This window comes from Rutilus rutilus, assembly GCF_951802725.1.
Source record: "Rutilus rutilus genome assembly, chromosome: 6".
Classification (NCBI taxonomy): domain Eukaryota; kingdom Metazoa; phylum Chordata; class Actinopteri; order Cypriniformes; family Leuciscidae; genus Rutilus; species Rutilus rutilus.
The window spans coordinates 25,997,692-26,025,110 of NC_140214.1; the positions used below are offsets into that span (position 1 = coordinate 25,997,692).

The window sequence follows — 27,419 nt, forward strand, 5'->3', positions numbered from 1 at the left end:
TGTATAGCACAAATAATCCAGTCTAGATATATCAAATTATCTTACAGTAACACTCTGTTTTTAAGATTTTTTGAAATGGCTTTATTTGCAATCCTTTCCCAAATACTCAGTCTGTTCCTCTTTATTGTATATGATGCACAAAGTTTAAACTTTTTTTTTGATTCAAAGCGACAGTGAATGAATAAGCCTAAATTAATTCGGCATTAGTGTTGTTATTTATTTTTTATCCAGTCACTGGTGGTATACTAATTCAAAATATGCAATCAAAAATATAAATCACAACTGTAACTGAAACTATATTTAGTTGTTTGTTTGTTGGGACTACAATATCAAAATTCCCTTACAGAGGCACTAAAATGAAATGTAAGGCCAGTGTCTTTGTCCGGGACACAGAACGATTGTCATTTTCAAAACATTATATAACAATCATGCAATGTAGGTCCACTTCCACTGTCACTATACCATAGGTGTCATGGTGACATTCCCCCTGGTTGAGACCTGTACAAAATGTACTCATATTGCTCATGCTAAATGAAATAGTGCAATCAGTTTGCCATAGGTGACTACATTTTTTAATAAATATGCCAAACTAGTTAACCTTATTTTGCTTTTGAAGTGAGAGTAATATGCTGCCTCAGTATCTGCTGTGGCCAAAGTACGCTAGACAGCTGCATGCCCAGTATCAGTTCTCTCAAGAGACCAGTGATGACCTGGCACAGAAATTAAACATTGAGAGGCAGTGTGTAAAGACACACCAGGACACTGTTGGTGGTTTTCCTGTGCAGTGGAAATGGAGGTCAAAGCCACGGTTGTTTCAGAGAAAAGAAGCCACCCAAAAAGTTGAAAGCCAGGACGGTCTTCATCCTTAGAGTTCAGCTTCACCATCTGTGCTTGTGGAAGCAGCTGGAAAAGTTGAACTAGGAATCTTTTTTAGACAAAGAAAACAGATGCCAGTTTAGTTAAACTGTTAAAATGGCCTATTGTCATTTATGGAAGCACTGCTCCATAGTTTACTTCATTAACTTCAATTTAAAAGAACTAACTACCTGCGTGAACCAGTGTGCATGTATGTAGTTTGCTTCTTTGATATTTCCAAAACACAGATGAATTAGCATTATTTTTTTTTTATTGTTTTTACAAATGTCTCAAATTCTCTTTAAAAAGGTCGATCAGAGATGCTTGGAAAGTGTATGCAAAATGGCTCCCTCTAGTGGGAAAACATTTCAGTACAGCTGAAGATTATGGTTTTGTGGATACAAACCTTACCACTGGCAGGACTGAGTGGAGGATTTTTATTGTTTATGAAAAACATACTGTACCGTACTGTATCTTTTCAGACTGTGAACGTAAAAAAGGGCAGTGAAAATCTTGGATTCTTTGTAAATCTAAGGCTCTTCCATTGATCAAGACAATGCTACTCTAAGCTATTTCTACTGTTTAAACAGTTGACATATAATTCAATTTAATAAAATAATAAGTATAAACGATTTAGGAAATTCCAGAAGTTTCAGGAAGTGAATGTTCTTCAGAGTTCATAATTAATTACTAATCAATACTTGATTATTTCAATCATTTGTGATTTCAGGATATGGTTGTTGTCAGCTATATAAATTATAATTTATACTTAATTGGAATCAGTGGTTCCATGAAGAACCTTTAACATCCATGGAATCTTTTCATTGCACCAAAGGTTGTTTATAGTGGAAATTAAAAAAAGTTCTTTGAATAACTGGGTTTTATTGGAGAACCTAAAATGGATCCTATGTGACGTTGCTGTGGAAACCTCCTTATTGGAACCTTTATTTTTAGGAGTGTATAGAAAAACGTATATACTTATATTACTCACCCTCATGCCGTTCCAAACCCGTAAGACTTTCGTTCATCTTCGGAACACAAACTGAAGATCTTTTTGATGAAATCTGAGTGATTTCTGTCCCTCCATCGACCAATAAAAGCCTAAATTCAGTCTGTTTAGCATATAAAGTGATCGTGTCCCTTCAGAAAATTTGGACTAAACCGCTCGATTCATATGGATTCGTTTTTACGACCTCTTTATTAACTTTTTGAAGTGTCAGAGTGTCAGTTGTGTGGCTGTCAATGGAGGGACAGATTTCCTCAAACAGATCTTCATTTGTGTTTTAAAGTTGAACGAAAGTCTTACTTTTTTCATTTTTCGGTGACCTATCCCTTTAAGTTTTATAACTTTTTATCCTTATTTTGTCATTTTAAATCATTTTAGTATATTTAATAATAATAATAATACATTCAAGCCCTCTTGTGGTCCCATTGGAAGTGTTCTGAGGCCCCCTAGTGGAGACTGTCTCTCTGGTTGGGAACTGTCGTAGTGGATAGATAATGTTAGACAAACTAACATCATGCGTCAAAAGATAGATAATCAATTTAAAGCAAGCTATTACCCATGATCCTACTGGTCTTTTTACAATGACACCCTTCAGCAAGGGCCTCTTCTCCTCGATTCCTAAAGATGATTTTTAATGGCCTGCTAACTGCAGAGAGTCTGGTCGTCAAATCTGCACAGAACTCTTGGAGCGCAGGTGTGCCATCATTTACATCACATTCTTTTGATTATATCCAGGGAGTAACATTCATATTGTTAATGGTAATGGCACCTCATTATCATTTTATTATAAAGCTAACTTTATTCAGAAGGATGTTCCTGCTGCTTTGTTGTTTTATTTTATGATTTTCACTCTAGTGCTGGGCATCCAGGCCTTGTATCTCTATTTACAGCATATTTCTGGATCGTAACTTGCCATAAACCGCACATATCTCCCAGCAGATGTTTGGTGGACGAGTTCGGAGAGTGTAAAAATTTAATGGACACAGATGTGTTTGTGTGAGACATATTGAGCTGTTTGTATCAAGAAAGAAAATTTTATGGTATTTACTTGTGTATGCAATATGCAGATGTTGTCTGGGTGCCTTGTTTTTTTTTTACCCAATGTTTAAAAGAAAATAAAAAAAAGTTATGAGTTAGTGTATAATATAAGATTTGTAGGTTGTAGGTTTCACTTTAAACAACCAAGACATGTTTCATCATGTTACACACACACACACACACACACACACACACACACATTTTATTACAGTAAAAACAGTAATATTGTGAAATAGTATTAAAATGTAAAATAATTGTTTTGTATTCTAATATATTTTAAATATTTTTATTTAGAGCTGAATTTTCAGCAGCATTACTCCAGTCTTCAGTGTCACATGATCAGAAATCATTCTAATATGCTGATTTGCACTCAAACATTGGAAACATTTCTTATTATTATCAATAACTGCTTCATATTTTTGCGGAAACCATCGTGCATTCTTTTCAGGATTTACAAGAACAGCATTTATCTGAAAAAGATATCTTTTGTATTAATGTCTTTACATGTCACTTTTGATCAATTCAATGCATCCTTGCTGAATAAAAGTATTGATTTATTTCAAAATTATAGTGTAATAATAGTATAAAAATAGTATACCTTTGTACTTGTACCATGTGAAAAGGTGGGCTGTCAAACATTATAATGATTATGGTGAACGACTCATTCTCTTTCTTTCCCTCAAAGACGTGATGCACTCCCTCAAGGGCAAATGTTGTCTTATTTAAGGCCTTGGGCTCTGTTCCTTAACATTCCTGTCTCATAGATTTTTAGCTCTAAAACTGTAGGCTGTCATCGGTTCGGGTTTATGATCTGGAAATGTGTTTTTGTTTACATAAAAATGGAAATTATATAGCTTTTGTCTGATAGCTTCAGAAACTATTTGGATGTAGTTATTATGATGGCCTCTGCAAGGATGTGTGAATACAGCAGACTCTTCTGTGTTCAAGCTCCTGAAACTAATTAAATAAGGAGGCCAATGTTTTATTATGCATGGCGTGACTTTTTGATAGGGTTTTCCAAAACTAATGTGCCTTTTACATTGTAATTTTTTACCGAAGCATTTCTTGAGGATCTGTTTGCGCCTCAGTGGCAACTAATAATACGCTTTTATTTTTATTAGTCTTTTATACAGCTTATTATAATGGCTGAATGGGTTTTCATCCACCAAGTAATTCAGTTTATGAAAAGTCATTTTGGGGGGTGTGTGGTGAACGTCCAGCGTTTTGAGTGGCATGTCTTTCACAGTTCACAAATTTCATGGCCTCACAAAAGTGATAATTTATTTTATGAATTTGTTATTGATCATCATCATCAACACAACAACAACAGTAATAAATATACACCAGTCAAAACTCGGGAAAAATTATGGATAATAACTGGAGTAAAATGATAATAATTGAGCACCAAATCGGAATTTAAGAATGATTTCTAAAGGATCGTGTAACACTGAAAATTCTGCTTTGCCATCACAGGAATAAATCACAATATTCATATATATAAAAATAGAAAACAGTTATTTTAAATTGCAATGACATTTCACAGTGAAATCTGTGTTTTAAATAATTTTTACACAAAATTTTAGCCTTGCATTTATCAATTTCAAGCATTTTACAATGTAATATTTGACTTATAAAAACACACCTCTCCAATGGGTTGTATTAAACACATTGTGATACATTTGTAGCATTGGCTTACAATCAAATGAAATTCAAATCCAAGTTTGCTGGGATTGCTCAGTCCACATAACCAGCCTGCTTTGCAGCACTCCAGTAGCCACGTGGACACATTGGAGTACACTTTACAGATGGAGCTGGGTAAGCGACCCAATAAAAATCATCAGTGAAAATGCCACATGTGATTTTGAGCATGAGATGGATGACAGGGACAGAGAGTGTGTGTGTCTCAGCCTTGCTCTGGCAGTAATCACTGTTGTCGAGGCACTAATTGGTCTTGTCTGTTTGTGAGGCCACACACTGTGACGTGAGGCTTCTCGCAGATGGGTCGTGCACGCTGACTTTAAGGCAGACTGGTGCCAGACAGGCCTATACTGAGCCATTATGATCAACAACAAATGGGTCTAAAGGCTCTAAATATATGCTTAAATGTTTTAGATGCATGCTTTTTTGAGAAGATATTTGTTTCAGCTTTAGTTAAAAATGTCTACTGTGATTTGGCACTGAAGTAGCCTACCTATTTTATTTTCATCCACGTCTTTCTATCAGTGAAATATACATTTATAATTAACACTCAACATAATTTAAACATACATAATAACATAATAAAAAATACAGTATAAATTGAACTTCAATCAAAGCTAAAGGTAACGTTGCATTGTCCGTTCTGCATTAAATTATTATTATATTTTTTATTAGCCTGTTATATTGTGAATATAAACATAATTAAAAAGAATAACAAAATTAAAATAAAATTACCGATTTTTTTTTTTTTTTTAATGGAATGGTATGCAGAAAATAACTATAATGTAAAATAATTTGTTAGATCGGTTTGTCCAATCAGAAGGCTTGTAATGCGCTTTACAACTGTCAATCATTCTGCCGACAGTCCATATATGGGAAGTCGGAAGTTGAGAGCGCTACAGATGAGCTTGAACAAGATGACAGTCTTGAAGTTGAAATTTTGTATTTCCATTTGTCAAAAGTTGACAAAAGTAAATCCCGATAAAGCTTTTCGTCGCTGGAGGAGAGAGCTACAACGCGCTTGAAAACGGAGCTTGTGTTGCTTCTGCGCGACAAGTGAAATTCGCAAGGTTAGTTTATCGAAACTTTCGAGAAAAGTTTGCATAGCCAACGTGCTTTTTTTGTTTTGTTTTGTATCATACGTGAAACTTCATGCTTTTATGGCTCATATGATATAATGAGAATATGGAGCTCACACTCGAGTCGAGGAGGAAGTACACCCCCTCATACAGAGCAAAATTATGCATTTTGTTGCAGTTGCTGTTATTTGTATGACCAAAATATAAGCTGACATTCTGATAGCTTGTAATGTAAACCAATTAGATATTTATAACATTAGCAGGCCACTAACATTAAACGCATATAATTTCAGTTGCCACAAATCTCCCAAATAAAATGTAAGATAATATTTAAATGCTTAGTTTTATGATCTGATCTCTGTTGTATTGTGGGGGAAAAACAGATAATGCAACGCAATACAATAAAATGATGACGTACAAATACATAAACGTTCCCCAAAAGTTTACAAGTAAACTTAAGTTCCTTCATTTCATTAAATTTTCATCTTGAAAAATGAGTAACAACAGATTTTTCAACAAAATTTGTATCAAATATGACACAGTAGGCTTTATAGGGCTAATTCAGTGGCTGTGTTCTACTAAAATAACATCACTTACATAACCTTATAGATACATTAAATGTTTAATACTTGTAAATGACATCTAATAGTAATCTGTATATAAATCAATAATGATCAAAATCAGCATTTATGGACGAGCCTATTGACCTGCATGGTCGTGGCAGCAGATGGCAGTGTTTACTACCAAGAGAATCTCAGAGACATCTTGACAATGTCTTGAGCAGCTGTGTGCCTTTCTCCATATCTTTGTGCTTTTGGTTTCTTTAAACAAGCGTTGGCTGGGTCATACACACCATCAGGTCTGCAATAGAGGCTTATTGTTGAATGGCGTCAAGGGAGACTGTCCATGCATATCTACCCAGTGTGATTGAGCACTGCTCTGAATGAAAGAACTGACGGTGGACTGGTTTGATTTGTGGCTTTATAGCAGGATTATGATAACATGTCTAGCTCTGCTCTGACTAATGTTGCAGAATACAATGATAACTGCATGGCAGATGCCACATTTATAGAAACAAATGCTTCTTAACTTATCTTTATTTTAAGTTTTAAATGCATGTTTCTTTAAAAAGATTTTTAGTTTCAGCTTTAGTCACCTAAATTTCCTATTTTATTTTCATCCACGCAGCAGTGAAAATGTTTAACGTTTGTAGCGTTATTACACTAGTAATTTATATACAGAACTGATGAGTCCAATTCTGCCGTGATTGCAGTGAAATTAATTTGCAGAAAACTTATGTTTACTTTGAATGGAGAAAAAAAAATTCATAATTGACTGCTTATTATTCCCATGATGAGACAGAAGCCTTATTGCCAGACATGTTTGGAATATGAAATGGTTTTTGACACATGGGCAGATGTTTTGCTTTTTATTTTCCCCTTTCTCCATAATCCTCCCTGAAAAGGTTACTCCGATCCCCACTCTTATGTTTATTAATGAAAAGAAAACTCTTCACCTGAGAGTTTGGTAAGGAGCACAACAGGAATACTAATGCCTTGAAGTGAAGCACTGCAGTGATGCAATTTACAATAGACTGTTCCAATTAGGCATAATATTCAAAGACATTTATTTGTAATAACAATAGCTTACGATCATCATACTCAGGAATATTTATAATACAAAAATGCAAATCGTTGTAACGCAATACGTTTATTCAAGAATTATCATATCACATTTGTTAAACAGGACTAGCTGTGAAATTAGAAATGTTTTGAGACATCAGAGTGCTTTCATGTGTACAGACATTTTTTTTTAGCTTTATTGAGGGACTGTAAAACTCCCAGTGGGTGGACAACCTGCTGACAACATAAAAAATTGCTCTGGATTTGGAAAATACATTTTAAAGTCTCTGTCAGTGTACTGCTCCCTGCAGTTCATGTACTGTTTATGTTTCAGCAACATTGATCTGACCCTTGGCCTTTTGCAGCACTGTTTTTTTCCTGATCATCTGTCCATATTCTTCCTTCAAATGTCTAATCCTGTCTGTCAAAGGGAGACTGAGTGCGTGAGGGTACAGCGTACATGTTGCTGTTTGTACGAGCCGACGCAGTTATAGACAATCTGCACTGAGACGACATCTGGTAGCGCTGTCACTCAAACGCTCTCTCTACCTCTCTCTTCTTCTTGTTCCACCAGGTGACACACTCTTTTTCTCCCTAATGTCATGTTTTGCATCATGCAAGATAAATATTTATAGAGCCTTGACAGTGAATTGAATAAGCCACACTCTCCCGAGAAGTGAGCAAGAAACATGTCAAAACAGGTCTTAAAAAATCAGTCTCGTCATCTGCATTTTCTGAACTGTCGCCATCGCTACCAGATGTTTATAGTAGTCTGTCGCAGCACAGCGCTTGTTATTTGAGGTACAATCAGTTGTGAAATGTCCAATCAGGCCATAAACATCATAGTCAGATGATGTGTGGATATCATTTTCATTTCCTACTCTCACTTGTTTCTTTTTGCTTGTAAAAGGGAAGAATGTGACAGGACTGCCATGTTGACAGACACTGCGATTCAACAGAGTGCATGCGGTTCTTACTTAAACCCGAGTATGTGTGGACCCAGGCAAGGCAATATGCTTTGTCCAGCATGAAAAGCTCCCTGTGGGGAAATTGGTCTTCTTTAACACAGGAGATTGGCTCTGAGATTTCTCTCTGATAGCTGGACAGGGACTGCGGTAAAACCACACGCATAAAGTTTTTTCTGCCCCTAGCAGACCCTGAGGACACAGGCAGGGCTGTAAATATAAAGATATGATTGGGGGAATAGGAAAGAAGGTGAAGCAGCTACTTCTTCATACATGATTTGCTACTGTAAGGGAGAATGTTGTTTTACTGGTATTTTGTCTTTAGAATCGCTTTAGTTTGGTATAATGATTTGAAATCAAAATGGACAATTCTTGTTTTTTAATGAAATATTTCAGTATTTGTTATAAATGGTTTATCCGTGTACATCGGTATTGTTTTAATTTCATGTGCTCTCATAATCTTTAATCAAAATAACAGCGTCATCTCCTCTCTTCTCTGATGTGGGACAACCTGTCACTCACATGAGATCAACCAATAGCAAACCACAACCATCCAATCAATTCCCCATGGACAAAATCAAGTCCCATCCTAAATTAATTTTTCTTGTTCGATAAGCCGCTTCACTCCGATATACGTCACAATATAGGGAAGCAAATCCTGAGGCAACTTCCATTTCATGCTGACTTTAAATATATGATGATTTTCTGTTTTAAAGACTAGTTGGCATTCTTCAGTTAGGGCTTTATTGCCGTGTTTCCAAATCTTTTTTGTCTTATGTACCCTCACAGCCCCATTCATCAACACAAACTAACTCATTCTACAACAGTTATAGCCCTCATTGGCGGAACAGCTTTTCAAGAGTGCTTATACACAGTCCAACAGCACTGGGACTTTTCCTGGCACGTCCCAGACAGATTGTCAGTCTTTGCTTTAGGCTCACTTGAAGATTTTAAGCCAGATTTTGGGCCCGATTTGCAAAAACAACTTTTTGTCCAAAAAATCCTCAATTGTGTGGTGTTATCCGATTATTTTACTGCTCTCGGAGCCCGCTCAATCCCAATCTTGATCAGGCTGCCTCTGACGTGATACCTGCGATAGCCGATGAGAGCGAGCAAGCATCTCCAACTGGATGTTGTGTGCTTCTATAGCTGAAACTTGGCAGTCACAAACATGCCATGAAAGTGGTGAATTGAGAAAGAAGATCACCCATACTCTTTTTTTTCTCCTTTGTTTTTCTTCACTTAAAAGAACACTCACGCCAGCAGAACCAGCCGACGGCGTTGATCGTCCTCCATGTGTTTTTCTTCAAGCCACGTTTTATCGCACGTCTCCGTGAGATCTCGTCTCACTGTGAAAATGTTACTACAATCGACAGGTGTGTGGTCTCGCGGTCCGGACGAATCTTCTTCACAGGAGGTGAAGCTAACATTGGATTCGGACGTGCCTTGATGGCTTCCTTACTTGGAATGCGTCCTCCGAAAGGCAGCATTTTGAAGCTTTATGATGCTGCCTTTATGAGTGAGTCATTGAATCATCAGTTTAAATGATTTGTTCAAATACACTGATTCATCTTTATGAGCGAGTCATTCAATCATGAATCATGAATGAGTTACAGGAATCAACTGATTCCTTAATGGTTATTCATACACAAACAAAACTGTTTTGTTTGCAGATGTAACAGTTCTATAGACAAAGTATGGCAATATTGTGTGTTAATCTTAAATGTTAATTACTTCTTGTTTACTGAACTGTTGAATAACTCACAATTGTGCTGTTGGTGTGATCTATTTATAAGTAATTTTCAAACAAAAATGTTATTTTCTTTCGTGATCACTTATGTCACTTAATAATAATATAATAATACACTAAAAATGTGTGGTCAGTAAGATGTTTTTGTGAAAATTGATAGAGATTTATGAATTAATAGAATTATGATAATAATAAATTAATAATAAAGATATCAATACTTAATAAAAAAAAAATGTTGAGTGCCAAATTAGCATATTAGAATGATTTCTGAAGGATCATGTAACACCAAAGACTGGATATACAAATCGAAAATTTTAATAATACTTATTTTACAATATTACTGTTTTACTGTATTTTTGATCAAATAAATGCAGCCTTGGTGAGCATAAGAGTCGTCTTTCCAAAACATAAAACAATCTTACCAAACCCACATTTTTTCAATGTTAATGTGTGTGTGTGTGTGTGTGTGTGTGTGTGTATATATATATATATATATATATATATATATATATATATATATATATATTGTATATGTGTGTGTGTTTGTTTGTTTTTACAGGTTTTACAGTGCAAAATCAGTCTTTTCAAGTACCTCCTAAAAGCTATCTGTTCCCTGGTTGGGAATCACTGCGCCATTGTACATCAACCCGTAGATTTCACTTCCTGTATTAGCTGTATTATCTGAGCCAAGGCCTCATTTCATATGGAAATTTCAGGAGATGCATTGAAAGAGCGGCTGAAACATTAGCTATCTCATTATGTCTCCGGGAATATTATCTTGATGGGCTGCAGAAAAATGGTCCTGTATTGAAGCAACATTAGTGTGGCAGAGTGTGTGATGGTGACACAGCAGCAGTGAAACTGGAGTTTTATTTAATCCAGCGCCGTCTCCCTTGGCCTGATAACTTCACAGCCCATCCCAGGGCTTGTCTGTCAGCGTTGACACAGTAATATCTCCCAAGCCCTCTGTTTCCTAGTCACTTTCATTTATTTTAAAATACCATTTCACACACTGCTGCCTTTAACTAGGCATTATACAGTGTGTGGGGAGAGAGGCCTAGATTGAATTGTGACAGAGACAGCGGCTCTTGCGGTGAAAAATATCAAAATATTGTAAATGGCAGCAGACTCTATAAAATGGCAATGCTGGAGATGATGATTTTTCTCCTGTTTTTTTTGTCTTTCATTTCTATTGTGTGCATCTAGGCCTATATATCTGTCTATATACGTGTGCGTGTGTGTCGGGTTGCATGTGTGTTTACTGCTCAAGACAATTCAGATTCACTCTGGCTATCAAAACAATATTCCCCAAACTCCTCAAATTCAGAGACTCTTTCTTATATTCTTCCCCAACCTTTGGTAACTCAAAGAATATACGTTTTAGACATTTTAGCTGGTTCAGCTTTTATAGGATGGTGTTGTTTGGGTGGAGGTCGGGTTAGACTTTCGCATTGTCCGTCATTTTGACGTGAAAATCCTATTATTAAAAAAATAAAATAAAAATCCCATAATTTTATTTTCATATTCGAATGATAATAAGACATTTAATAGCTTTTTTTAACATTTTCATTTTTAATCATGAACTTACAGGACGAGCATATAGGCTATAGATTATGCATTTATTTATTTATGAAGAGAACAGAATGAACAGAGACTTTTTATGTTCAGCACCATACGAAGCAGATGAATGTGAAACAATATTGTTTCGTAAATCCCAAGAATCAATCCTTTAGTCTATCTACCCTGTTTTCAATTGATGAATGAACCGAACATTGTTGCTTGCCTCCCATCCAATAAATCGCAATACGCTTTGTTATTTTTTATATAAAACAAAGTCTCAGATTTTAAATTCTGTCCATTTTATCATGAAATTCTAATAAAAAATACAGGTTTGGCGCTCATAATGTGGGAGATCGCACGACAGAGTTCTGTTGCACGTGAACTGATCATCTCTTCCACTTTACTACCTGTTACAGCACAAAATAAACATAAATGAACATCAGACGGTATGTTGAAAGATACAGCACAACTTACCGAAATCCATATCATGTAATTGGTCAATCAGTGCTTTTAAACAATATGCCACGTAACGTTACATTTCAGAAAAGCAATTCGGTGACCATAAACTACTGAGAAATAACTCTAGAGAGGAACATTTTGCTAAATATAATGCACCCTATTACATATTCATTATATAGGCCTATTTTTTAATATTTTTTTACAGTTCTTAAATATGTTTCTGTCCAGTTTTTATGACAGCCATCATTTAAATGTGTATATTAAATAAAAAACAATTGGAATAGAAACATAATTAGGCTTATTTAATCATGAAGTATTACAACTTTATTATTATAACATGACTTAAACTGGGTGCTCGTCTGTGCGTAATCAAACGTATGAAGGGAGACTGATGCAGACAGTGGCAATTGTCATTAGATTTTGCATCTTTGGGTGCATCTCAATCAGCTCCCTAGCTCCCAAGCTTGTGAATCAGTATATCGTTTACATGAATCCAGACACTGGTAAGGACCCTGCCTTACTGATTAGGTCAGTGATTACTCAATTTCCGGGGACATGCCGATGTACGACGTTAACGTACAACGTTGTAGAATGTTACTGCTGGTAACAGGCAGGATATATCTTTAAACACATTGCTCTGTTACATATTCTTACAACATTCCAGCGCAATATTAACTTTTATATAATATTAATATTAATAAATGTTAATTAAATGTTCCCTACCTGTCTAGCGACGTGTGTTTATGCTGACAGGTATAAAAAATGGTTTGTCTTTTTCAAATCTTCTATTGTGTGTCATTATATTTATTGAGTTGGCTCGTGCATTTTATGTTTCGTGCTTCAGACATGTGACGTAATTCGCCACCAACTGGACAGGAGTGGGAATTACAGTTACAAGTTACAATAGATCATTCTCATCCTACATCTAAAATCGCTTACTGTCTGAGTAGGTTCTACGAATTTGAACTTAATTATCGACCGTTAAAGTATGTTCTATATAGTATGAATGTGGGTAGTATGAGTGAAATTCGGACGTAGGCTACTACACCTGCCATGTTGTTATTATCACATGACCTATCAGCGTCAGTTGCGCCGCATCACTGCCATTCATAAATCCGCTCCCCTGGCCTTACGGGATAGTAAAGTGTCCAGTGAATGCGCTCTTCAGAATATCACCGGAAGTAGTAGGACATCCGAGGACTTTTCGCCTACTGTTTCTCGAATATGCATTCGGACATACTACTCTGTTGGCATACTGTTTTTTGCATACGTGGTTAGGGAAGTATTTGATTTTGAGTGCAGCATCGATATAATCTGTCAAAATGACAGACTGCCTTTAGATTTTTCCATCACTGCTAAATAATTCAATCAGTGATGGAAAATATTCGGTTAAAGGTATAGTGGAGGATTTTCTTTTTCCGGGTGGATCATCAAGACTATTGGTCCTCCTAATTGTCAATCATTCTGGTGATATGTTTACGTAAGGCCGTCGTACGTGCTCGTCCCTAGGTAGTTTTCGCTTTCTGCGCATGCGCACTTTCAGGTGTATATGTGTGGTGAGCTACGGTTTCAGCCATTCATTGAAGCTCGCCGTTCTCACCGGGTTTTTTCTAAATGTCTGAGGGTCGCAAGAGAAAAAGTGTCTACGAATTGTATGACAAGAAGAGAAAGGCCTCTGAAGAAAGAAACAAGACCAGAGTGTTTTTGGGAGAATATTTCACACGCTGGCGTGCGCTAAAAGCACAGGTTGGGCTTCCCACTGATGCCTCAGTCACAAAGTTTCTACTCGACAGGTAAAGTTTGGCATGCTATTTGGAGAAATCCATTTAAAATCACTGCTAGTAAAAGTTAATGTAAGCTATGATTAGCGATGCTAGCCCTGGCACAAGTCAAGCACTAGGCTCGTGCATGCTCTCTCGTGCACACGTTTAATAGGCGTTCCCTCTCGGGAGCAGGTCGAGTGTTGCGCATGTGCATTTTTTCAAAAAGTGGAGAGGGCGGTTCTTTTCTAAAATTTGGGCAAATCCTCCACTATACCTTTAATGCAACCTCTGTATTTGGGTGAGGATGCACAATTTCATTTTTAATGTAATTAAATAAATATTAATATTAAAAAAAAATTTATTCATTTAAAACAAACTAATAGTATATAGGGCGCTTTAAACAACTGAAGATTTTTGGTTTTTGCAGTCTGAATATCTGTATGTCATTAGTCTGTCGTTTTTTTATTACAGGGAACCCACCGGCAAACAAAAAAATGATATGCTAACTTATTCGTCATTTCCTTGTGTCTCTGCATAATTTAGGCTGCATCCCTGCAGGATTAATCTGATTGGACAGTTATGTAAAGAGACTGAGGCCTGAGCTGTCAGTCTCAAGCCAACGGGCACAACAGCAATTGCTTTTGACATCTGGGCATATGGCATGTACATTTTCCAACCTTCTCCTTAAACTACTAGAAATATATAATCTACATGAGATTCTTATAGTATCATGGGGACCATAAAAGGGCTTCATCAGTGGTCTTCATCAAATTCAATACGTACTATGAAAGTTATGAAATTTTTTTTTGAAAATAAATAATCCCCTATGAACAAACAGTTTCTCTACTATTGTTTGTACACTAAAAAATAAAATTTTCGAGGCTGTAAATGATTATTGGAGTATGTTTTACAAGAAATACTATTTCAAAATTTCATGTTTTATTCAATGTGTTAGCTATTTCTTTGCAATTATTATTTAATTATTTTTCTACACCAAATATATATAATATCAATACCAATATAATTTCTCAAAGTCCCACGTTGAACTGTTTGCAAGGCTGTGGCAGCTTGACAACCAGGAGTTAAAGGGATAGTTAACCCAAAAATTGAAATCCTGTCATATTTTACTCACCCTCATGTGGTTCCAAACATGTATTAGGTTCTTATTTAATCTTATTAGCAATTGCGTAATGAAAGCATTCAACATGTAAAATGACAATCAGCCATTTTACATGTTGAATACTAATTTAGTCTTTCTACTTCACATTTAAATTAGTGTGTTACTCTTGCGATTTCTTTTAAGAAATCAATTGATTTCTTTTCAATCAATCTTGACCCTTAAAAAGATCAACTTTGCCAGCGCTGTCTCAGTCTGTGCTCGGCCACTCTGAGCTTATTTTAAGGGTTTGGGGTTGATGGTGCTTCCTCTGTGTCTGGGTGGGTCCACCTCAGGCTGCACTGCTGCTACTGCTGACATATCTGTGGCGTTTATTAAGAGAATGACAAGTCTATCAGGCCCCATAAGCCGGCTCTCACGGGCGGTAGATCTTTTGTTACTTTCAGGGAAGGGATCATCAATCTTGTCGGCGCTCTGCTCTCTTGAGTTGTTGATGGCAAACACAGATTCTTCCCGCTCCCTCTCCTCTCCTCCTCGCTTCAGCCGTTCTCTCGCACTGAATTCGACAGATATGACTTTCTCGGCTGCGGTGGAGCTCAATGACGTGACGGCCCACCGGCCACCGAAAGGTGGAAGCCTGGGAAAATGCAATACGTTGACAGCAGGTACTTGGTTTGTGATGAAGAGCTGGAGAGAGATCAAAAAAACACTTTCACTGAGGGGTGTCTCTGTACTCTCCGACTGATTCAGTTCAATTCAAAGCATTATAAAACTTTACACAAAGCAACATAGTGGAACGCTGTTGAACTAAAAAGCGCCATTCAGACGAGGACCACTGAGACTTTTCCAGGATTTGAAAGATTTACTGGAAGCCTGTTTCCACCTCAAGAGTAAAAAAAAAAAAGGGTATTGTGAAATAAAGTTTAAAATCAGAGTAAAACTTTACACAATAATGTTCACTTTGTGAACATTAGTTAATGCATTAGTTACCACAAAAACAAAACAATGAACAGCCATTTATCAATCTAGGTTAATGTTTACCACATTTTTAACATTTAAGCATAGCATTTTAGCAACATTTTTATTTTCTTTTTAATGTGGAACACAAAAGTATATTTTAGAGTACATTTACATGCTATTTTTACTTTTGCGCATTTGAAAAGTTTGGCATATAGACAACAATGTTTTCAAAACGATCTCCTTTCACACGGAAACGACTAAAAACGCTGTATTATGCATGTCAGGCCAGTAGCTGACGAGGCCAGAATTACTAGTTGGCGATGTTTGGTGATGTACATAATGTGTCTCCAGTGGTCGTAGTAGTGGTGCAGTAAATCTGCACTTTGCTGGAGAAGTGTTAATAAACTGCTAAAGTATCTTGAGCAGCAAAAACACAGTTGTGTAGTCCGCCATTGTTGTTTTGGTTATCAAGTATACATATATAGGTTGCGCATACCTACTGTATATGGTTATAAAAATAATAAACATTAGGGAACTTTTTGTTATTTTTATACAGTTATTTTTAGGTTATTTAAAAATAACCTCCCTGCAATGTTCTGGGAACGTTATTTTATGGTTACAAATAATAAAACCTAAAATTAACGTTGCTAAAATGTTATTATTGGGTTCACATAAAAATAACCAAAGGGGAACCAAATACTAATGTTAGGGGAGTATTCTGTTTTTGCTGGGATTGACTGAACATGTAATACGGATACACAACTTCACCATTTTCAAAAATGTGCATTTTTGTAGTTTACACCAGAGATGGGCACTCGAGTTAGTGACTCGGACTCGAGTTACATTTAAATAGACTTTAGATTTGACTCGGACTCAACCTGAAATGACTTCAGACTTGATTCGACTTGACATAAAGGACTCTTTTATCCCTAACTACTGATATTAAAGAAAGAATTTGTGTTTTATTTTAATGCTTTCATAATATCTGAGTTACATATATTTCCCTACGTGTCTTGGTAGATCGGACCCTGGTCATAGAATTTGATTACGTATGTTTGTGTATTGCGCATAAACTCCGAAATATCATAACAGTCCCATGAAACATGACAGGAGCCACCGTTCATCTGGGTTTATTAACATGTCAAATCGGCTAGATGCAAAAAATGTGGGAAAACAATTAAAGACATCGGAACGACAAAATCAAATTTAATGAGACGTCGCACTAAACTAACCTTTGCATCCACAAAGGTTAGTTACATTAAAATACATAGTTAGCTATGATGCTATACAGTTGTGTAGCTGCATGGCTCCTTTGGATTGCCAGAGTTTAAAACATGAACAAAAAAAATCTAGAATTTAAACCTAGCACTACGTTTTATCAGTCTTTTGTAGTATATGCAGCTTTTCTCTCTCTTAATGTGTCTCCATTAGAAAGAGAGGATAGAAGTGACGATAACTGTATCGTTTGCAAAAACATGCACATTGCCCAAAACACTGTTGTCATATTAATGAATGGCCAAAACACATACGGTTTCAGTTTTTAGTTGAAAACAGTGTCGTGTACATATCCCCTTAGCTGAATGTTTTTTCAATACAGTTGAATTAGTCGTTGTGTGCCTCAAGACATATTGTGCTAGGTTTGTGCTGTAGGATAGATAGGATCTTCAACCCTGCTCCTGGAGACCCACTGCCATGCAAAGTTTATATCCAACTTGCTACAGCTTGTGATTTTCAAGTGATCCTGAAGAGCTTGATTAGCTGGTTCAGATGTGCTTGTTTAGGGTTGGAGGGTCCACAGGAGTAGGGTAGAAAAACTGCGCTGGGTCAATAACATCAAACATCTTTGGCTGTCATGGCTGATCGTGATTTTATGTGTTGAATTATTTAATGCAGTTGCTAATGAGATTAAAAAAAGAACCTAATACCTGTTTGGAACCACATGAGGTGAGCAAAATATGACAGGATTAAAATTTTTGGGTGAACTATCCCTTTAACTCCTGGTTGACAAGCTGTCACATTGTTGCATACAGTTCAACATGGGACTTAGTCGCTAAGAGAAACTTTTCCTCCAGTCTGACCTCAGTTATTAGCTCTCTCTGAGACTCGTACAGTATGTTAAACCCAGCTTGCTTTGCAGAGAAATGTGGAGCTTCATTAAGTGAGAGGTAGTAGATTTATGAACTCCAGTCTCTCTGTAGACTCCTCTGGAATGGCTGAGGTCTAGGCGAGCACAGATATGATGAATATACTCCACTCTGGGATTGGCCAGGGTCAGTGAATCCAGAAATGTGAGTCTGTAAGATAACTCTGCTGTGTTCATTATTGCTGGTGCGAGGATGCTTGGGATAGCGCCCAATCAGTGAATACTGTATTAATATGGAATATAATCTGCATTACCTCCGCAGACAACATCTAGACTTATCACCCAAGGGTCATTATGATGACTGCACACTCCCCTTCCAATCATAATTACCTGAGTCTCATTTAATTTGGCTTGTGTTATATGAAATTCCATAATGAATAGCTATTCAAGACATTCAACTGCTACAAGTTGGTGAAATACAAAAGTCTTTTCAAAGGAACAAGTTTGAATCCTCCTGGACTCTGCTGGTGATTAGCACGACAATGGCAGGGTTTGGCCGCGCTATAGAGTCGAGGCGTATTGGTCGGGCTTAATGAAAGAGGAAATTAGATTTTTCTTCTTTGATCACGTCCAAGCTCTTTAATTTACCAGTCAACAAAAGGAGTGGGAGCGAGAGGACGGGCCTGACTTTGTACTCTCAGATTGCCAAAAATATCAAATCAATCTCCTCATTAACATTACTAATTCTTGCGTAGGCAGTTTCCTGCAACTGCAAATTGGCCTGGCAGTATTGTTAGTTCAGGTGTTCGATTTAATTGATTTTTTTTTTTTCCTTTCAGTAATGAAAAGCCTGAATGAAATGGAAAGCAAATGACTGAAGGAAGAGTGTATTTGAACTGAATATAATAGAATAATTCCATTTTATTGAAACCTATAAGGCTTTTAATGAGTTACATAGGGGAGCGCTTGAATATCTTTCCAGCTAATTGTTGAAAAGATGCATTTTGTCTAAATGGTAGTTGCACTGTGCTTCAGGAGCCATTTTCACAACTTCCTTGACTTTCATAACTTCTCATAATCAGTCCTGTTGGGGGTGGGCGATGCTCACCTGATTCTATCATCTCATAATTTCCCCATCTAACTACGCTTGTTTGTTTTGTTAAGGCATGTAGGGGGAGGGAAAAGCGCTTTCTTTCTCTGCTTCTAACTTTTTTTTATTACACACAGCTGTGGTGGTGTGTTAAAAGATGGCTGTGATAATGGTGGAGGAAATCAGGCTGTCAGGGGGTGATACAGGCTCCACATACTGACCCCTTCACCCAGCTCCTATCAGTCAGCCTGGCCTTGGTTCGACTCCTCGCCTCCTGATCCCTTTACTCAGCTCCAAAGTACCTAGAAAATAACAAACCACAGCCAGACCTAAATACTTAGTCTGTACTCTGAGAGGCCAACATCTCTAAAGGCCTTTCTTATGAGTGCTGCTATCTGACCATGTCATACAAAACCTGTGATATTTCTGTTTCTTTTTCTTCAAATATATTTAATTGTATTAGTACAAATATCCTTATTAATTCATACATTTCATAATGTGCATACAATTCATAAGTTATTGGCACCACATGACATTTTTACAGCTTTGCCGTGTCATGAAAAATATAAATGTATGTGATATTTCAACGCAATCTTACAGCATCACTCGTTCGAATTCCTACGATTTTTGCTAAATCGTACATATTTTACGAGTTGCCCAATTTGTATAAATTCGTAAAAATGACCTACCCCTGACCCCGCCCCTAAACCTACCCATCACTGGGGTTTAGACAAATCGTACGAATTCGTTCGAGTAAGGTCGTACGAATTAGCCACCTTTTACGAATTGGTCGTGAGATAACATTGGATATTTCAAGATATTTGTTGACTTGCGGTGTTTTTTCTACATTTTGATTTGTGCCACATGACTTTTGAATAAGTTGTGAGAATTTTAGTTTTTCCAACAAATAATAATAAAAGATTGTCAAACTACTTTTTACATAGACTGTTTTTCCCTTCAAAATAGATTTTAATTGTCGTTGAACCAAAAGAGACAGCTATCACAACTATCAGAGAATCATGGAGGACACAGATTTATTTATCAAGTTGAACTTTTGTGTATAATCAATTGTCAAGTGTCAACTTTTGGGGTTTCTTTTAGCTATTAAAAGGGGATCTCAGAGCCCAAGCAGAACATTTTGATAGTATAATGACTCATAAAAGCCCTTTTCCCCCATCATCAATGCAATCACTTCTCTGACTTTCTTTCCCTTTCAAAATGCACAAGATGACAGATCAAGACTTCTCCCTTTATTGAGTGTAACTGACATCTTCATCCGATTGCCGGCGTCTTTCCTTCCTCCATTGTTGGTGCTCTCATCTGTGGTGTTTCCACACGGTTGCGTGGCGGTGCGTTGGGATTTCACAGCGTTCTGACTCAAGCTGACACCGTGACAGGCGAGCAGGTGGGAGAAAAGCGCACTAGTCATTCTCAGACAGAAAGCGCAATAAAAGGGAGCTTATCGAAAAGCCCCATCATGGCAGAAACATTCCTTCAAATGAAATGAGTTGAATGCAATTTTGCAGCAAGGGGGGAGAGGAGAAGAAAATAAAAATGCTAAGTGTTCAACATTCACTCCATTAAATCCTGTAGTGTTTGTGCTTTCTCAGCTAGCTTGCATAACTTAATTAAATCCCATCTTGTTTTCGAGCACATTTGAATATGATTTATTTCAATAAGGGAGAGGCAAGAGGCACAACAGACTTTATAAATAATAATTTCTGATATCAAAACATTACCATGCCTAAGATTTGTGATCTTCAGCTCAATGCTGGAAAAGAAAAAAAAATGTGATGAATAATAAATAGCCTACTTTTGACTTGTAGGCCTAATCACTAAAACGTGAAATACGTTTATTTTTTTGTGTTTACATTTTCATCTTTTCGTTGATGCAGTGTTTTGAATTCCAGACTTCTCTCTTTTTAATTGTTAATTGTTAGTTTGTCCATATGATTACACGTTTTAACTGGTTAGTTTCGACTGTAATCACTGTTGTGGATGCCATAATAATTACACCATTCTGCAGCCATAACCATCTTTCCTCATTGACAGCCATTCAAAAATAGTTGTCTATTTTTCTTGCATTCAACATTTAGGATAACATGGGGGGCCTTGAGGATAACATGCCCCCTTGAGAACACTGTGGATTTACTTTTAAACGGGGGTGGGGGTGGGGATACTTACCCCAAGGGTCTAATTTGATCTTTTTTCTTCAAAATAAAAACTTTTACACCATGTCACAGTTATGCTCTAAGTTTCATTTTCATGGACTTTTAGTTTGTTTCTCTTCCGTAACCTGTTTCCTTTGCTCTAGTTTCCCGCCACTAATCTGTTGTCATGGACATTCATTAACGAGCACACCTGTTGGTTATTAGGTTATTATCGCTGGGTATAATCTTACTCCATGTTATCCCTATTCAAATATATCATTATAGTACAGTTGATGCTTAAGCGGTACATGATTTATTTATTTATTTATTTTTGCCCTGCATACTGTCTTTCATGTCTCTATAGAAGAACGTTTCCATCTTTTGAGTTAAAGAAAAAATAATTATGGTTTTATTTCTTGTAATTGCGACTTCATATCTCACTGACTTGCCAAAATGTACTTTACCCTTTGGCGATTGTGAGTTTTACAGCCATATTTCACAATATCGCTATGTGTTACAATGAAAGTACATCTCGAATTTGCTATTTTCATTTTCATATTTATATCTCAGAATTGCAATGTGATTTCTTGTAACTGTGACTTTGTATTCACTTGCGACTTTATCAGACTTTTTACCTGCGACTATATCTCACAATGTGACTTTTTCTTAGTTTTATCTGTTTCTCACAATTGCCTGTTTTTTTTTGTTCTCTGAGGTGGAAATGGATTTGTTAGTGGAAGTAGCTTATGCAGTGGAGGGAATTTGGCCAGGACACAGGGGTTACACCCCTACCCTTTACGAGAAGTGCCATTGGATTTATTTATTGACCACGGAGAGTCAGGACCTCGGTTTAACGTCTCACCCGAAGGACGGTGCTTTTTACAGTATAGTGTCCCCGTCACTATAATGGGGCATTAGAACCCAACGGGTTAGCCACCCACTGCGTGCTGGCCTCACTAACACCTCTGCCAGCAGCATCCTAGTTTTCCCATTAGTGGCAATGCTAACGGAAAGCTTTCTCTTTTAGACCTCCTCGGCTGAACATATGAACATTTATAATAGGACAAACTACTTTGTAAATTCCATCAGCACTGGGTGGATAAGTATCAAAGATGCATAAAATCAATACTTCCTCCAGTAATGTGCACAGAACACACAACTATAGGCAATAGGTACATAGACAATGTACGGCATTAAATAAACAGCAGCCGATGTCAACCAAGTGCTTATCATCGCATTTGATATCGAAAATGCTATTAAAACTCTGACTTGTGCATTTGATACTGTCTGTTTTTCTCAGGATCTTGACATGCTGTAGTCAGCCGCTCATCCTTCAACCTGTTTCCTCAGGGAGCAAGACAGAGAGAACACAGTTAGAGAGTAAGTCAGAGAGGGAGAAACTCGGCTCAGAGACTCCGAGAATGAGAGAAGGAGAGCTGGAAGATGCCTCTGTGAAGTCTAAGTGTGACTCACGCTCGCTAGTGCAGCTACAGATGAAAGACTGTCATTCCGAGGAGAAACTCAGCGGGGAAAAACTCCACAATACTTTTAAATGAATAATACCAATAGAATAGTCCTGCATTTACATTTTCTCTCAATGTTTTCTGTTTCCACGGAATAGGAATAGCAGACGTACGATTTCTGCAGTGTTTTGTTCACGCGTCAAAGAGGAATCGAATGCGTACCGGGTGCCACTGATGTTCTCTCTCTCCGCCAGGCTCACCGAACTCCCTGCACCCGTCTCACAGACAGTAAAGGGCAAACAATAAAATCATCTGCAGTCTGTTTGTGTGGCGGTGCAGGAGAACAACAAGGGTCTTTCAAGGTCAGTCAGCTCAAGAGACAAACAGGCTTCTGGAATTGCCTACCTGAGGATGCAGCAGTGGCTGCCTTTGATAAAAACTGGCCTCCGCCTTCAGCATTATTCACAACTAATCCTTTAAACAGATGTATGCGTTGCTTGTATTGGAGGAGATCCAGTCATAGATATGCTAAAACGTCTCCAGGGATAGAGGAGTGAAAAATAGATCCACCTGATGAATTTCTAATGCTTAGTAGGTTTACCAATAGGATATCATTCATTTTAAGAAGGGAATCAAATGCTCTTCCATACAGCAAAACAATAGAATATTTTGTTGGCCATTTTGTATAAAATTTTAATCTAAATATGTTTATATTGGGCAGTATATAATGTATTTCTAGATTGGAAATGTGTTTTCTTGACTCTCTTATTACAAAATTACATTTTGGAATATATTTTAGCATTTGAACATTTAAATCATTTGCTTTTTACAGCATATAATTAGCATATGTTTGTAATACAATTTGGCCATAAAGTATATGCATATTTTTTATGTATAGTGAGCTGCCTATTAACTTTAAGGCAAAAGATCTTTTAGACTCCCAATTTTAACCAAATTAGGTTAACAGAATCTCAGGAATTCCAAGAATGATTGAGTGACGTAATGCGTTCAATTTGGTATGGATGATGGGAGAGAAATGTTGGTTATAAGAGAATGAATAAAAAAAAGTTCAGTGCAATTAAAAATGGAATTGATTAAGTAACACTATCGGAATCATTTGCAAAGGCAGTAGGTTTGTGGTGTGTGTGGAGTTTAGCTTTCCAAATCGTCACATAAAGTGTAATTAAATCATCCCTTTTATGACACTTATTTTTATGACACTCACTTACACAAGGGATATTTCACCTCAAAATAAATATTCTCTCTGAACCTTTCTTCTGCAGAACACAAAAGAAGATATTTGGAAGAGTGTTGGGAACCAAACCGTTTTAGTTAGTAACTTCTGTTGCATGTACAAAAACAAAAAAACTTCTCAAAACATTTATTTTATTTCCCACACTCTCACAAAAAAGGATTCAGAAGCTGCCACTGGGGAGTTACTCTTTCAAAAGGTACAATTTTGTACCTTGTTTAACCCTAAAGTGTGCATTTTTTGGAAGGGGGTACCACCCCAGTGATGCATTTTGTCACTGTTTTTCTGAGAGTGCAGAAGAAAGAAAGTCAAACAGGTTTAGAATGACATGAGGGTGAGAAAAGAACTGTTTTTGGGTGAACTATCCCTTTAAGATGCTGCCTCAGAAGGCAGCTCACTAGGTTTTGGAATTCTAACCTCACCTCAAACTGTGAGGTGGAAATTAATTGTATTTGAAAGGGTTATGCCGTATGTGAATAGTTTAATGAACCAAATGTTTTTCTGAGGTATCTTTGTTGGGTTATTGAAATAGTTCCTGTCTGTCTGCTGTTTTCTAAATGACTTTGATGCCAAGCATGCTGTGGTTTGTTTTTCTGCCTGTTCTCATAATGGAGGAGATGTTTTATACAATTGGAGCAACCACACTGTGGCTTTAGTGGGCTGTTGCTGCCCAACAGATTTTGATGAGTATGTTCAAGCTCCCCAGGAGAAATATTGGACTGGCTCTAAAGTGAGCTACAAAATAAGGGAACCGGAGACAGAACCATTTCAAAAATGTTTTGATCCACTTCTCCCTCTTGGGGTTGTCTGCTGGTAATAAGGGAAACAGAAAATCAATCTGACACAAAATACAGAGCCCTCAACAAGATGTATTTTCTTACTTTTCCTACCTCTTTCACAATTACACAGAGCTAGCCTCACTCACAAAGGTATTTGTTGGGAATATGACTGTTTTCCTGGTCATATCTGTAAGCCTGAAATAATAATTCAGCAGAACGGAGAGAGGAAGACAGTTGGCTGCGGCACGAGCCGTTGACACGACCGAAATCTCTTCAAAAACAACAGCTTTCAATGCCCCTTCTCCCCTGATAATTATGAAAGCCAAGGAAAGAGAAAGAGATGGAGAGAGAGAGAATAGCAGCAGTGGTCACTGAGAAAAGAGTGAAAATGAGCATGAGGAAAGGCAGCAGCTGGTTTAAATAGATTGCGTGTAGGATGAATTAAAAAGTTGAACCTTTCCGAGCCGTATTCAGATGTCTGGCGCGCGGTGATTAATCATGCCCGTCAGGATTCGCAATCCCCTTTTCAATGAAAAACAAATGTGGAGACAGTACATTTCCGCACCTACCCTGTCCAAGGGCCCTGTGTCCTGTTTGCATGAACACAATACCAAAGCCACAGTGGGCAGGAGGGGACAGAGGGGATGCGTTACAGATTCAGCCGTTTCCACCCCAAGCTTTGTGTCTATTCAGACTTGTTTTTCATTTAACCAGTCAAAGAAATTATAATTATTAGATGAGTTTTAGTTTAGCTTCTGCATCTGGGCATTCCTTTATTGAGCTGCGATAGCTTTGTCAGTGGAAGGAGTGTTTTATGTGAATAGGACGCTGCAGACAAGATTGTCAGGAACAAGGAGTTCCAAAACTGAATTAAGAGACTTTATTCATATGTGTTTTTTTTAGAAATCTTATAAGGTATAAGTCACCCAAAAACGAAAAAGGTCATAATTTACTCACTTCTTTGTCGTTCCAAACATATTTAACGTAAAAGTCATTTTTTGAAGAATATACATACTTGTTGGCTACAAGTGCATTCTTCAAAAATGTACTTTACTAAAGGAATTTACTTTTTGTTTTAGCAATGTCTGGTTTGCGAATGAATCATTCAGATGTTTTGTGATTGAAAAGATTTGACTTAAATGTTCATAAGAGAAGTAGTGATGTCCATTTAACCGGTCGAAACCGGTGAGATTCGAATCGGGGTCTCTGGCGTGGGAGGCGGGCGCGCTAACAAGGATGCTAAAGACCGCAGCTGTTAACGTGCCTCTTGAGGCCAGGGGAGTGAGGTTTACTTGCACTGCTCTTACTGGCCTACGTTCGTTACACTCACCCCCCTAAACCTCACTCCCACACGGGTCACGGCACCAAATGTAATCCTACTCGAGCTTTGAGCGGGGTTCGAACCAGGGTCTCCTGCGTGGGAGGCAGATGTGCTAACAAGGCACTAGCTACCACAGTCACTAGCGTCAGTCGCTAGCGTACCTCTTGAGGCCAGGGGAGTGAGGTTTATACGCACAGCTCTTGCTGGTCTATGTCTGTTACATCCAATTCCTTCATTCTTTCATGAAGATGTTAGTGAAGTTCACAACTTAATTTCGGGAGGAGTGAACCCATCTAATCTTTCAATTAACTGCCGGAGCATATAAGCAGCCGCACACCTTGCTCTGGCATCAGCTGTTTTGGCATCCCTCCATCTCCCCAACTCCACCAACATAATTTAGGCATCTTGCTACCATACTCATCATCTAAGCTTTAGTAGTCTCACTGGGGGGTATATCTAAGCTCGAGTTGAAACTGCTTCCTTGAGCCCCTCCACTGCGGACAGCAAGCCAAATACGCTCAACCTTATAGCTTAAAAGATTATGTGGGCAAAGGAACTTGTGAAAGACCTTCTGTGAATAACAACTGCCATACTTTAATACATTTTAGTCTGTTTTTCACTCAGTAATGTGTCTCATGACTTTTACGCTGCATCTGAAATTGAAACTGATTTTGGAAAGACTTCTTGGTTTAATGATCTACAACAAAATAGAGCGAGCTTTTGTGATAACTTAGCTTATATTTAATTAGGCTACTACAATATGATTTTCTCACTAGAAATGTCATCAAAATTGGGGAAAGTAGGTGAAAAACATACATTTAGACACAAATTGACCACCAACTGCAACTTTCAGACGGCATCTTTATTTTTTTAGCCAAGCAATTCACTGAATAGAAAGCAAAGGATTGCGGGATATCATATGCAGCAAAGGATACATGTATGCTGCCTTCAAAAATGTATCAGATGATGGTCTAAACAGGATGTGACTTACATTTTTTACCTTCCAACCTTTGTATTTTTCAGATTTTGGATGCAGCCATAGAATATAGAAGACCATTTGTACGGACTACTTTTATGATACATGAGTCTTGAATGCTCCATTTATTGTAATGTATCGTTGTGACGTCATGAAGGTTATTAAACAATGAAAGAATTTTTTTTTTGTGTGAACTATTCCTTTAAAAAGTTACCATGAAAAGTTAAGTGAAGACCCCCACCATATATCAATAGACAAATCCATCAATCTCTAGTTCCAGGCATAATCAAGCAACTTTAAATTTAACCATTTTCTACAATGTAAAGTGCAAATCAGATTCATCCATTATGCCACTGCCACCGTCTCCCTGAGGCCATTGTTTTTTTTTTTTTCTTAATGAACAGCGTGTCACATTTCTCGTCGCTGTGGCAAA

At 37.3% G+C, this 27,419-nt stretch overlaps 1 protein-coding gene across 2 annotated transcripts in view; it reads left to right on the forward strand.

Moving 5' to 3' along the window:
- Positions 1–5,495: 5,495 nt before the first annotated feature.
- The window catches only part of pbx1a (pre-B-cell leukemia homeobox 1a), a 125,732-nt gene continuing 103,808 nt past the window's right edge, over positions 5,496–27,419 (forward strand). For both annotated transcript variants that reach the window (XM_084410568.1, XM_084410570.1), the window contains exon 1: positions 5,496–5,667. The gene's annotated coding sequence lies outside the window, so the exon portion shown is untranslated. The remainder of the gene's footprint in view (positions 5,668–27,419) is intronic.